This window comes from Lates calcarifer, linkage group LG3 (assembly GCF_001640805.2).
Source record: "Lates calcarifer isolate ASB-BC8 linkage group LG3, TLL_Latcal_v3, whole genome shotgun sequence".
In the NCBI taxonomy this organism is placed as follows: domain Eukaryota; kingdom Metazoa; phylum Chordata; class Actinopteri; family Centropomidae; genus Lates; species Lates calcarifer.
Genome location: NC_066835.1, coordinates 17,782,076 through 17,794,460, shown reverse-complemented (window position 1 = coordinate 17,794,460; position 12,385 = coordinate 17,782,076). Strand labels below are relative to the sequence as shown.

Below are 12,385 nucleotides of genomic sequence, written 5' to 3'. Positions count from 1 at the left end.
GATGTTTCAAGTGGAGACGAAATATGCCTCAAAGCATTAAATGATGCTAAGGTGCAATAATGTTGAAACACCAGTCAATTCTTCAGACACACCAAACATGGCAATTAACAGACTGGACTTCAAAACAAGGCTGAGAGCAGAGAGCTGCAGACAGTATAAACATCTCTTTAGGATTAGTTTATTTACACATACAAATAACAAAACACAAAAAACATAATGCAGTAAAGGAGTAAAACAGACAGTGCTGCAACAACAAAAGCAACAAAAAGAGGAGCAAAAATAGAGTAACCACTAAATTATAGGTGCCAATAATAAAATAAATGAATAAATAAAGAAGTATATTGCCTAGCAGTAGAAAATTGCTGGAAAAGACACATCCTGTATCTGATAAAGAATTTCCAGACAGTTGCTCTAAATCTGAAGATGTGAATGATTTTACATGTCTGGTGTTATATGTGTGGATTACTGAGCTGCAATCGCATGTTCAAACCCAAATAAAACACAGACTGACTGGTTTTAGCCTGAGTCAACAAGATGCAGACAAAACAAGCAGAGACGCTCCTCCTCTGGCATAAACCCATCTTTGTTTCCTCCTCTGTTCAGGTTTTATATCAGTGTGAGCTGACTGATTGGCTGGTGGAGCTGTATAGGGGAGATCTCCTCATTCACACACACACACACACACACACACATCACTCTCTCTCTCTCTCTCTCTCTCTCTCTCTCTACTATTCCTTCTCCGTCCTCATTTTCTCTGCTGCCCTTCCCTCTCGCTCCCTCCACCAGCTGCAGGACCCTCAGCATCTCCTGCACAGCTGACCCGGATACACTGACGGCCATGAAAAGAACTGTTGTTGTCCACACATGAATGACCCCCCCCCCAACACACACACACCACCACACACACACACACACATGCACATCACCACTTTACAACAACAGCCAGGAGGCAGGAAACTCGACCTTTGATGACCGTTGGTGTCGCCTTAATCCCCATTTTGACATTTCATTCTTTAAATCCTGAGATTAAATGTGGATGAATGGCATCAAACTACGTCCAACCATTTGTTATATTAAGTCAGCTGATATAAAACCCATTCATACACGTCTGAGAAGCTTAAATGTCCGTGTTAGCTTTAAAAACAAAGTCAGTTCTGATGGTTGAGGTTCCCCTGGTTTGCACCTCGTCTACAATCCAAATTTTGGGTCAGAAATTTTTTTTGCCATCATCTCATTTGCTGTTGTTTGACCTAGTTTCATTATGTAATTGCGATTTGTACTGTCATGTCCCACATTTTGCAGCAGGGGAAGAAGACTGGTGCAGTCGATAAAACAAATTGTTTCCTGCTTTGTCCTTTTTTTTGCAGTAGGGCTTCTGTTACAAATGAAGCCCAGCAGCTGTATTTTTTTCTGCTCTCATCACAGACTCTTTAATCCAGATCCAAACGCACAGTGGATCTGCCTTGCCTTTCTGTCACACACCCACTGATTTTATTTCTTTTTTTTTCTTAAAACAGAGCAGCATGAATGCACTGAAATGAAACCTAAAATGAGTTTTCCGTAGCAGCAGGGGCTACTCTTTCCTCTGATGTTTCATTTTAGTTTTTCTTGGAGTAATTATGGCTTTCTTCTATTTTCTTTAGACATATTTCTGAATACACTGCAGCTGTTATAATGGAGCTTAAATTGTTTTGTTTCCTCTAAACTAGAATAAGCTATAAGCTGATAGTTCGCCTGTGTGCTGCAGCCTGCACTGACATCTTTTGATATTGACTTTCAGGCAATTTGGGTTCAGTCAGTTTGTGCAGCAACAGCAAGGGTACTTCAGGTTGGAAATGATCCCATTCACAGCTTTTTGAGGGAAGAAAACAAGGGCAGCCACATCAAAACAAAATGATGAACAGCATTAGGGGGGGAAAAAAAAGCATCAAAATGAGAGCAAGAAATGAGTGAAACGAGGGCAGTGACTTCACAGAACAGGAGTGGGTGAAAGGCTTAAAAAGAGGACACAGACAGGAGGGAACAGAAGTGAGGAGAAAAAATGGCGAGGAAAAGGAGAACTACAACAACGGGGGCTGCAGAGCGAGGGCACAGACGGGCAGAGAGGGGCCAATAAGCTCAGCTGTGGTTACTGCAGGAGTCAGACAGGTTCACCTGATGACACATCTGTCGGTCTGACTCACCCAGACTCTCTAATCCCCCTCTTAAAGACCTGCATGGAGCAGCAGACGACACAGAGGCGAAAAGAAAACACACACCACAGTGAGATTACATGATGTTTCGGGCCAGTTTCAGTTTCTTTTATTAAACATCAAATCACGATTTTAATTATTATCCTCTGCTGACGTGACAGAGATGACTAATTAAACAGTGGAAGAGCCTGAGTGTTTGTTTTTCTAATTAAACATATAATTGTATCTGAAAGTGATTCCTTACAAACACACCACCAGGCCTTCAGGAGTTCCTGAGACTAAAGCGATTAAATCTAAATGTTGGTTTCAAGCAGTGGCTGAATGTAACTAAGTACATTTACTCAAGTACTTTTGAGGCTCTGTACTATTCAGTGCCACTTTATACTTTTACAACATTTCAATACATAATTAAACTTTGCGTATATATGAATTTATCAGCAATAACAATGAAACAAAATAATAGATATCTTGTTTGAAAGTCATATATCTGCAATGAATACTTTTACATGTGCATACTTACACTTTTTTTTTTTTTTAACAAGGTAACGTTCATTCTAACACATATTTATGAATGATGTATACTGCATTCAAGGCTTGCTGTTTCTGTTTGAATGAATGAAAGGGCTTGCAGTCTAAATGTCCAGCATATATAGGGCGATACTGCACTCTAGTGGACAATTGGGGTTCTTTTCTTTTCTTTTTTTTTAAATGTCTTGCTCTGATGGATTTGACTCAAATTCAGGTTTTGTAATGAGGAATGTAAAAATACACATCAGGCTTATTTGTTTTCTTGGACTAAGGTGAAGACAGAGACAGATTACTAAGCAAAGTCAGGCTCCATTTTCCATCCTTGAAAATGTGTTCACGAGATCATTAAATTTAGAGTAAACATGTCCAATAAATGTTCAGAAGATGTATTGAAAATAATAACTGAATGTAAAAAATAAATACAAATAAATGTACTGTTTGCGAAAGAATTGTAGCCATTTTTTGAGATGCTAACCACAATATTACATTTTCATAAACTTTAACTATGCAAAAAAACAAACAAACAAACAAAAAAAAAAAAAAAAAACAAAAAAAACGCGTTAACGCAAACGTTCGAACAGAGTTAACACGTCACGCCTTACGTCCTCAGACGCGACAAGGTGTTAACACGTTGTACACGTCAGTACGTTCGAATACGTTAACACGTTCTCACGTTCGAACGCGTTAACGCGTAGACCAGCTAAAACCAACTAGCGGCCGTGGCCTGTGGAGTCTACTATAACAAGCTAACAGACAAACAAACATTGTGTACTGAAAATAGAACCGTTGTGGTGAGAGTAATAATCAAACCAGCTCAACGCAAACTGATTTAAGAGTCCGAAGAACTGCCCAAGTGACACTTAATCCATTAGTACTCACCTGTTCCCAGTAGTCCCAGGTAATGTGACTTTACTAATCAGTTTTGCTAATTGTTGCTAGCTACGTTAGCCTGCGGTGTCTGTACAGTACGATATTTTGGAGCTGTCTCCTCAAATTAAAGTTTGTGCCCCATTTTATAATAGCTATGACCCCTTAAGCAATTTGAAATGTGCTGTTAAGTACAACAGCAAGTACAACCTGCGACCAGAGACTTACAGTTTATCAAATTAGATTCATGTTTGTTTCCTTACATCAATTAAATGGGTAAACATTGTAACTTTGAAGTTAATGGTTTGTTGCAGACTTACACTATTGTTAGTGGGAGAAACAGGACATATGAAGATGCCACCTTGGATGGACAGTTGTTTTGACATTTTGTATGTGAAACAATGAATCGATAAATTGATAATAAAATTGTCAAAATTATCAACACCGATATTAATTGTTACTTGAACAGTTAATTGAATAGTAATGTAAAAGTGGCTTTATATCAGGCAGTTTCAGTGGGTGCTGGTGATATTTAGATGAATTGTTTTGCAGTGATTTGCTCACTTTACAAGTTGCAGCTGATGTTTTGACAGTGTTTTACACTAGAGGGCAGTAGATACATGTAGTAATGTTGTTTTTTCCCAGCTGCATGCCTTTGATTTTCTCTGTACATTGACTGATGTTAAATCACCGGGTGCCAGTTTAGTTTGGACCTAACATGTTTTGGCAATGTGCTAAATGCTTTTTATAGCAGCACTGGGTTTGGCAACAGTAGTAAAACTACAGACATGACAAACTGTTTATTCTCATAATGGTAAACAAGAATTTATCCCTGTTGGAAAACGTATTAGAATGACAGTGATTGAATTCATATGTCTCCACTTGTAATGTTAACTGTATAATTTCAGAATAAATTAACAGTTTTATCCGATTAATACATACAACACTTTATTTGTCTTTGTAGGCATACCACAAAATCATGTTTGGTGACTCTCAGAGACCGGCAGCAACAGAAAAGAAGATAACACAAGGTAAGTAACAAGATAAATAGGATGAGGTTGCATCTTTTTGAGCCTATACATTAAATAAACACACTTGATTGAGGCAGGTAAAGAGTGACAGTACAAGCAGTGCAGTATGAAAAGATATTGCACAACAGCTCTGGGGAAGAAGCAGTCTTCAGTCTGTTAGATCAGGCTTTCATTGCTCTATTTGATTAATCAATTAGGAAAAGGAAGTAGTTTCTTGTAAGCCACTTCAGCGTTCACGTTTATACACATAATATTCAGGTGCACTAGTTATTAAAAGATCTCTTCTTATGTGCTTTTTATTGTAAGTGATGACAGACAAAATTTACAGCCTTTGTTTTGTGTAAAAATATACTCCAAAGTTTATCTGAAGACTGTGAGGCTTCAGCAGGCAGGTATAGCGCTCCAGATAAACCTTTAATACATTTTTGGAGAGAAAGGGCTGTAGATTTTGTTTTCCATCACTTACAGTGGAAGCACATTAAGAAAAAAAGCTCTTTTAACGCTCATACGAGCATCTGACTGTTGTTTTAAGACAGACTTTAAAAAAAAAAAAAAATCAAGAACCTATTCTTTAAGTTTTTTGTTTGGATTAAACAAGTGAGATAAAATCTATTAATTAGTGAGCTTTTAAGGTGGAGGGAGGCAGATTGGTTTTAGCTTTGGACAGAGCCATGCTAGTAGTCATTGTAAATTGAATATTTTTGGTTTTTGAAGCTTTGATGTTGTGGTCCAATGTTGATCTAATGAAATCCGCTGTGATTATTTTTTTGTTCTTCTACAGTTAATTTTAAAACAGCTAAAGTTGCCATGTTTGTCAGTGTGTCTGCCTAACCTGTCCATCTTTGACCGTCATACCTTGGGGGGTTGGTGGTTGCGGGGTCAAACCTGTTAACCTCTCCATTGAAGAACACATCATCACGGGGGGGACGATGTGCTGTTCGCTACACCTTCAGGCACACAAACAGACACCCTGATCCCAACAGGCAGAACGTAGCTTTCAGCACCGAGCAAACATTTGATCCGAGCGGGGATCAGCACGCTAACCCTCATCCCCCATTAACTCGATGTGGTTCACTCCAACGCTTGTGAATGGATGGCGACACAGAGACAAGATTTATCACCTGTAAGACAACATAAACTCGTCACCAGGTTTCAGAAGAGGCATGACTGTTGGCAACATCAGCGCAGAAATCGAGAGGTTAGCCGCGTATTCAGGGTGTGATGGGATTTATAGGCCCAGAAAGTGAAGCCTTTCAGCCCTTGTTTTGGGATTTTTGGACAACTTGTTTGTTGTTGTAGCGCAGCCTGCGGTGTTAACCCATGACCCCGCTGCCCTTTGACCCTCGGGACGACAGCTCCATCCACGCGTCAGGGAGAAGGGCTGTCACAACGGAAACATCCAGAACACATGCAGGGCTGCTGGGGATGGAGGAAGGGAGGGAGGGGAGGGGGGCAATTAGGGTCGGTGTGGATCAAACACTGCATGAGTTAAGAGTGTCAGGCGACCGGATACATAATCTGTCCACAGGAAAAGTGTGAATAGATGCCACAGGCTGTGGGGGAGAGTCAGGATTAAGAGCAGGGCTGTTAAATAGCCGACTAAGCTCACAAAGATAACGATGCACACAAAAGTTCAGTGGATCAAGTGCTTGCAGTGGTTTTATATGCAAACTACAACATTATTTTATCAAGAGAAGTCATCATTTATCAGGCGTCCGTGTACTTAGAGATGAGAAAACAAAAGCAGAAAGACACATTCATGCATTTTCATCATCGATTAATCTATGAATTAGCTTCTCAATTATTTTGATTAATTGTATGCTTAAAAAAATGTCAAATAATATGAAAAATGTCCATCACATGTTCCTGAGAGACCATGGTGATGTCTTTAAATTGCCTGTTTTGTTCAACAAACAGTCCAAAACCAATTGCAGCTGATTATTTTGTTTACTTATTTTTTGGCTAATTATTTAACTACTTCAAATCAGTATGATCCCAAGCTTTCTACAGCTGCTGAAAAACAGTTTCTGTGCCTCCACACTGGCGACAAGAGTTGTCTGTTCAATTGTTGTGAGCGTGATATCTCAGGAACACCTTGAGGGAATTTCTTTAAATTTGGCACAAACGTTCACTTGGACTGGAGGATGAACTGACTAGATTTTGGGGGCCAAAGGTCAAAGGTCAAGGTCACCGTGACGTCACAAAACACATTTTTGGCCAGAATTTGTGCGCTAGTTATGACAAAATTTCACACAAATATCCAACAGGATGAAATTATGAAGTGGTGACATTTTACATCCAAAAGGTCAAAGGTCAACTTCATTGTGACATCATAATGTTTGACAGAAACATTTTTTTGGCCATTATTCACCACCATAACACAAGAACAGAATGGGTGATTGTGACCATATTTCCAGAAATGTGACTGGTTGGCGGAGGCGTACAACCACAAGGCGGTGAATTAATGAAGAAATGTATGAATTCATCCAGAAGACATTTAAATCTTGACATTTGATACGATGATGCAGACATAATAAGTGGTGTCTTGGATGGAATATTTTACTGGGTTTAAGCTTGTAATAGGTTTAGCTGAGGTTTGAGACATGAGGTGATTGTTTGGCCTTTTTTGCGTCTGGAGTGCTGCCATTTTTTTCCTGAGTTTGTTTTGGAGGAACGTTACTGATTCAGTACTTTTTCTAAACATGTGCACATTAAATGTATAGAGGACATTGTCTTAAAGTTTGGAAAGAATGTTTAAGTCAAAGCTCAAGCTGCTCGAAGGGAAACTTAGGGGAACTTTGGGGTTCAAGTGGTCAAAGTTCCTGCTTTTACATTGCTGTTTATTTTATCTGGACCTCTGCATCCATCAGATTCTGATAGCTCCCTGAATTTATAGCTGTTTTTGCTGAGAGATGCCCTCCGCCGAGGTTATAAGGTGCGTGTTTGTCATCTATTTTTCAGGTGACAAGCCTCCCATCTACCTCGCTGACGTGACCAAACATGTGCATCGGTCGGCTGAATAACTGCTGAGAGAGGTTTTTATTCCCGTCTGCGAGACTTCCAGGCTGCCAGAGGAGAATGTGGAGGTGGGTGACCGCAAACATCCGTGTGCCAGCGCAGTGCCACACATGCATCAGACAGGGTCACATTATCTTCAAAGCCTGTCGCCTCCAACATGTGATATGACTCAGACCTAAAAAAAAAAGAATTAAAAAGGGGGGGGGGGCAGACATCTTGCATTCCTGAGCCCATTCCACAAAGTACAATAACTTCCTTGAATTCTTCGACCCTCGACGGCGGAGCCAGGGCACATCCTGTTGTCCTCGCAGCACTTCCTGCTCCATGCGGCTCAATCAGTCCTCCTCGTTGCCATGGCCACTGGAAAACACTGCGCTCATGCTTAATAGGCACACTCCGATGATAATGGAGCGAATAATGAGAGAAAAGATCTGACAAGAGCTTTACATTTGATTGAGCTGGCATCAGTTTGCAGATCAGTTTGGCTTCTTATCTGTGTTGATTTAAAAACCTCCATCTACAGTTATAAGTACGGTGCATATTTGTTAGATAATTGCAGGTTTGGTAAATGTGAGTCAGAGCTCCAGTAGAAGTTGAGATTGGTCTTTAAAACCTTTACATGCAGTTTGCCCCTTTTACTTTGTTTTTTTTTTTAGCAACTTAAAGTCAGTGAGATCGTCTTATTCTTTTCACCATCCAGCTCAACAAGAAGTCTCTGTTGTTTCCTGAAATATTTGGTCTGAAACTTGACAAAAATTTAAAATGAAGTTTTGTGGATTTTAAGACTCAGCTTGAGTTTGTATTGACTCCTATATAGTTTCATTCTCTTCATATGCCTGTCTGTCGTTCTCTTTTTCTGTTGAAACTCATAGTTATGTGCAGACCCGTGGAGGCATAAGTAAAATCTCTCAGCTGTTTTCTTGTAGATTTACATAGTTTAAGTGGATGTGAATGTGAGGTGTTAGATTAGGTGATCTGATGGTTTGGTGCTTGCTGTGGCTTACCTAAGAGAAATGATGGAGCACAACCCTGACCGACTGTAGCTTTCCTTTCCTGACCGAACTGCTTTGCTTTGCCATGTTTGCAGTTGTGGCAAATTTTATTTATATAGTGCTAAATCACAACAGATGTTATCTCAAGGCACTTTACATATAGAGCAGGTCTAGACTGTGCTATATTATAATATTTACAAAGAGTGACCCAGCATTCCCCAGCATGAGCAGGCACTAGATGTTGAGCAGGATTGTGTGTGAAAAAGCCAGTGGATAACTCCAGTGGGTAAATGTCACAGAACATGTTGAGGAAGTTGAAATAAACGGAGTCAGAGAAAGCGCAGATTTTTTTATCTACTCTGTTGGTTGTCCTCTTCTTTAACACTCGAAACAACTAAATTATCTTTGACTTATATTTGAAGTGACCTCTTCTGCCACAGTGATGAAGACATTGCAGCCAAAAAGGTTTGAGGAGGAAGCTTGTGCATATGTACAGAACTATAAGAAGCATTTAGATCTGTTCTGTGTCTGAGTGCTGTATCATAGTGTTTGGTGGGGATGTGAACAATGTAAGCTGGAGAATGCACGATCCAAGAAGATGTTGTTGTGGTGCTTAGCCTGGAAACACTGAACTCTGCCTGTTGGCAGCTTTAATCAGAGCCGTTGCTCACTTGTAATATCTGCATATTGAACATTTAATTTCTGGACATGCTGCGTTAAGTTTGGTTTGTTTCATAACCACTTTCTTGCTGCCAGCTCGGTGCTCATTTGTCAGCTTCCAGCACGGCGAGTCCCAGCCAGACTTTCATCCTATTTTGTCAGAGCGAGGGAGAGAGGGAAGGCAAGCAGGGTCTCCTGGGTATATACTAATCCTGGAGGAGATGCATTCAGTTCTGCTTCCTGCACTGCTGCGTCTCTCCAAGAGTCCACAAGCCAGAGGAAGTGAGGCTGGCAACAGGCCCGTTTAAAGAGAGATCTGAGAGTTTTTATTTTCATTTATATATTGTTTTCTTCTGTCACTTAATACTGGCTTTGAAAGCTGAGGAGGGATGTTACAAGCCCTCATACCCTGATGGGATAAGGATGAGCAGTCGTTTGGTATGGACACAAATAGCAGGCATAGGTGGCGGTCCATGACATCATGCGTCAGGAAGGTGATACCGCCTCGGCTCTGCAGGGTCAGAGGTCGACCTGTATCCCAGCAGGCTGAACGCCAGTGCCACCATCTGCTGTCTGTAAGCACTGTGGCTCACACCGGCTCTGGGTGCATTTTTAATATGTTTGGGATTGGATCAGGTTTGGGATTGCTTTTGAATTATTTTGTCCCCTGAATAATCCAGTTAATTCTCAGATTATGTCACAACATCGCTGACAGTTGAGTCAAACGTCATCGTCCAAAGACGTAACGCTCAGGCGACGATGAGGGTATTCGTGACTGTACACTTTTCCTCGTGATTTGTTCCCGTATCTCGTCACGCCGAGGGAGTTTTCACGCCTTTTTGGACGAGGCGTATCTGATGGCATACCGGACACGTTCGTATCAACCAGGGCGTAGCCGTCCTCAGATATTCTCGAGCTCAGGTTGTTATCTGACGCACCCCTACACGACCGATCCCAAACATACACAAACAACATTTTAATGCAGTGGCAGGAATGTGCAGATGTCCTGTATGTAAATCGTTGTGATGCTTTTTTCGGATCTCTGTTACCAAATAGTTGAGTAAACTTTGCCTTCTCTCTCTGCGTCATCATGATGTATCAGTGTCAAATCCTCCTCTACTTAGTTATGGAGGTAGACAATCACTGGAGGTGATCTCTTATCTTAGATGGCTGCTGAAATCCTGTTTCCAATCATATTGACTATGACCATGTGAAATCATGGTCTGAAGTGCATCAAAATCCTTAATGCTAATGATGTCATTTTACACTTATTCTTAGAATTAGGAAGTAAATACTATTTATTTTTCTTAATCAGGGCTGTAAATAACAGTTATTTTAATTATTGATTAATCTGCAGATTATTTTTTTGACTAATCAGTTAATTATTTTGTTTCAAAAAACGCCCGTTATCAATTCCCACGACCCCAGGTACATATTCAAATGTGTTTTTTTCACAGACCATCAATTCAAAACACAATTATAATCAGTTTTCTATCATGTAAGACAAAGACAAGCATGAGATCTTCACATGCGAGAAGCGTGAACCAGTGAGTGTTTTTGCAGTTCCAATGACATTAGTGTGTCTGTCTGTCATTAATGGCAGTTTTTTGTACCTTCCTACTGTAAATACCTCATCTGTTTATTTTCATTCTTCACACTCTTCAACATAGTGTACAACTGAAGCACTTATGCTACAGTTTTACTGTCTGAACAGACTCTAAACTGCATTTTGTTGTGGTCACAGGGGCGAATCTTCTGCTACAACTACTTTCAATTTTGATACTTAACGCACATTCAGCTAAGAACACCTCTGCACTTTCGCTCAAGTCGGATATATAATGCAGGACTTTAACTTGTAGTAGAGTATTTTTACGTAAGGAAAGACATCTGAGTCCTTCTTCAGTTGTTGGACTTGAGAGTAATTGTAATCAACACTTAGGCCAGTGTTATACTTTCCACATGAGTGAGTACAGGAGGGTCTAAAAGGGTCCACGTCATGTAAATTTTGTCTCTGTGTGGATGTCCACGTTCCCACCATCTTGTTGGGTCTGTGTGGACTTGTCCACGTGGGGTCTGAACACCAACTGTGCATACACCTCCAAGTGGACTAGAGGATAATATAAGTGAATATATAATAAGAACAACTATGTGTCTGTGGTGTTCACATCTGTCTGTGTGCACGTCTGTAAGGGAGTATGATTGAGGATTTAGATTTAGTAAAAATGACTTATCCTCTTTAGACCTAATTTTACTAAGATTTTTGGACTTATAAGGCAATGTTTAGCAACTATTTTTTTATAAATGCAGTGCACAGGCTCTGATGGAAGATATTTCTGGCATGCATCCATTGTACTTAGAAGTATTATTACCTTTACACACCTTTAGTTTCAGCAATTAATCATGTGTCAAACAGCTGTAGAATTAGACGGGATCATGTCAGAGTAACACAAAGAGCTGAACAGCAGGTCTGAGTCTCTGAAGCTTAACGTGTTGAAACAGATGAAATCTTTTATGAATGTTTTTTATTTTTTGTTTTTTTTTTATGTCCTCCACTCTGCACTGAACTGTACAACGCCGTTTATTGGCTCTAACATGATCAGCAAAATCCTCTTTAAGCCTCTTCCCCCTCAGCTCTGCACGCTCATCAAACTTCACTCAAATATGTTATGATCTTCTAACTGCTTTCCCCCAACAGGGCAGCATCTGAGGAATGCTGCTTAATGTCACCGGCTGTCAGGCTGACTTAACGCGAGCCGCTCTGTAACGCTGCGAATATGTTAAACCCTGTGATGTCATGGCGTGAGAGCCGGGAAAGAGAAACTGCCGGCACGCAATGTTATTAATAGAGCGATGTGCGTGTGCGCATGTACAGTGTGTGTATATGTGTTAGTTGTGTGTGTATGTGTGTGTGCAGGAAAAAATATGAGGAGCAGACATTGCATGAGCAGATTTGTCTAATCAGATCCCCCAAAGGTATTTTATTAGGAGTGCAGATGTGTTAGAGATCAGTGCAGATTAACAAATGTATGTAGGAGCTCATGAAAGAATCTGCACTTGTTGCTTTCAGTGTGTTTTTAAATTTAACCCTTGTATTGAG

At 40.3% G+C, this 12,385-nt stretch overlaps 1 long non-coding RNA gene across 1 annotated transcript in view; it reads left to right on the top strand.

Annotated features, from left to right (window-relative positions):
- Positions 1 to 3,353: 3,353 nt before the first annotated feature.
- LOC108899569 (uncharacterized) overlaps positions 3,354 to 12,385 on the top strand; it is a 48,043-nt gene continuing 39,011 nt past the window's right edge. The window contains exons 1-3 of the long non-coding RNA XR_001963577.2: positions 3,354 to 3,618; positions 4,552 to 4,618; positions 7,580 to 7,704. This is a non-coding gene — a long non-coding RNA (uncharacterized LOC108899569). The remainder of the gene's footprint in view (positions 3,619 to 4,551; positions 4,619 to 7,579; positions 7,705 to 12,385) is intronic.